The following is a 2,006-nucleotide window of genomic DNA, read 5'->3' on the forward strand; positions in this document are numbered from 1 at the left end:
CACTAAACTTACTTCTGCCATTCATGAGCTCTGATGAGTATTCTTCCTCTGAAGAGGATGAAGATATCACTGAAGAGCAAGTTGCTAAGTATCTAGGAGCAATCATGAAGCTGAATGCCAAGTTATTTGGTAATGAGACTTAGGAGGATGAACCCCCCTTGTTCACCAATGAACTGAATGCATTAATGAGGCAGACATTACCTCAGAAGAAACCGGATCCCGGAAAATTCTTCAAACCTTGTACCATAGGCACTATGACCTTTGAGAAGGCTCTGTATGACCTGGGGTCAGGAATAAACCTCATGGCACTCTCTGTAATGGAGAAACTGGGAATATTTGAGATACAAGCTGCAAGAATCTCACTAGAGATGGCAGACAAATCAATGAAACAGACTTATGGACTAGTAGAGGACGTGCTAGTGAAGGTTGAAGGCCTTTACATCCCTGCTGATTTCATAATCCTAGACACTGGGAAGGATGAGGATGAATCCATCATCCTTGGCAGACCCTTCCTAGCCACAGCAAAAGCTGTGATTGATGTTAACAGATGAGAGTTGGTCCTTCAGTTGAATGAGGACTACCTTGTATTCAAGACTCAAGGTTCTCCTTCTGTAACCATGGAGAGAAAGCACGAAAAGCTTCTCTCAATACAGAGTCAAGCAAAACCTCTACATTCAAACTCTAAGTTTGGTGTTGGGAGGCCACAACCAAACTCTAAGTTTGGTGTTGAGAGGCCACAACCCTGCTCTGATCATCTGTGAGGCTCCATGAGAGCTCACTGTCAAGCTATTGACATTAAAGAAGCGCTTATTGGGAGGCAACCTAATGTTATTTAATTATATTTATTTATTTTCCATTGTTATCTTATGTTTTCTGTAGGTTGATGATCATGTGAAGTCACAAAAATAACTGAAAAATTAAAAACAGAATGAAAAACAGCATTAAAAATAGCTCACCCTGGAGGAAGAGCTTACTAGCATTTAAACGCCAGTAAGAGTAGCAGAATGGGCGTTAAACGCCCAGTCTGGCACCATTCTGGGCGTTTAACACCAGAAACAGGCACCAGACTGGCGTTTAACGCCAGAACAGAGCACCAAGTTGGCGTTAAACGCCAAGAAAGGGAGAAAAGCTGGCGTTAAACGCCAGAAACAAGCAGCAACCTGGCATTTAACGCCAGAATTGCACTCTAAGGGCGTTTTGCACACCTAAATGGAGCAGGGATGCTAAGTCCTTGACCCCTCAGGATCTGTGGATCCCACAGGATTCCCACCAACCTCAACTCACTCTCTCTTCTTCACACCTTTTCATAACACTCTTCTCCAAATACCCTTCACCAATCACCTCCATTTCTCTTCACCAATCACCTCCACCACTCTTCCCAATAACACCCACCTCACAATTCAAATTCAAACACTTTTTCCCCCCTTTTGGCCAAACCACTCACACCTCTCCATCTCCTCCATTTTCTTCTTCTTCTACTTCCTTCTTTCTTCTTTTGTTCAAGGACGAGAAAACCTTCTAAGTGTGGTGTGGTAAAAGCGTTGCTTTTTGTTTTTCCATAACCATTTATGGTACCTAAGACCGGAGAAACCTCTTGAAAGAGGAAAGAGAAGGCAATTGCTTCCACCTCCGAGTCATGGGAGATGGAGAGATTCATCTCATTTGTCACCTATGCAATTTAGCTGAAGTTGTCATAGGAGAAGACATCCTCATTGAAGAAGACATGCCCATCACTAAAAAAGAGGATGGAGCAAATAAGAGAGCCCACTTATGGACCTCAACAATAGCCATGAGGGAAGAACAACAAAGGCAAGGAAGAGACATAGAGGAGCTCAAGCGTTCCATTGGATCTTCAAGAGGAAGAACCAGCCGCCATCACTAAGGTGGACCCGTTCTTTAATTTCCTTGTCTTATTTTTCTGTTTTTTGTCTCTATACTTTATGTTTGTTTATGTTTGTGTCTTTATTTACATGATCATTAGTGTCTAGTGTTTATGCCTTAAAGCT

Source organism: Arachis hypogaea, chromosome 20 (assembly GCF_003086295.3).
Source record: "Arachis hypogaea cultivar Tifrunner chromosome 20, arahy.Tifrunner.gnm2.J5K5, whole genome shotgun sequence".
Classification (NCBI taxonomy): domain Eukaryota; kingdom Viridiplantae; phylum Streptophyta; class Magnoliopsida; order Fabales; family Fabaceae; genus Arachis; species Arachis hypogaea.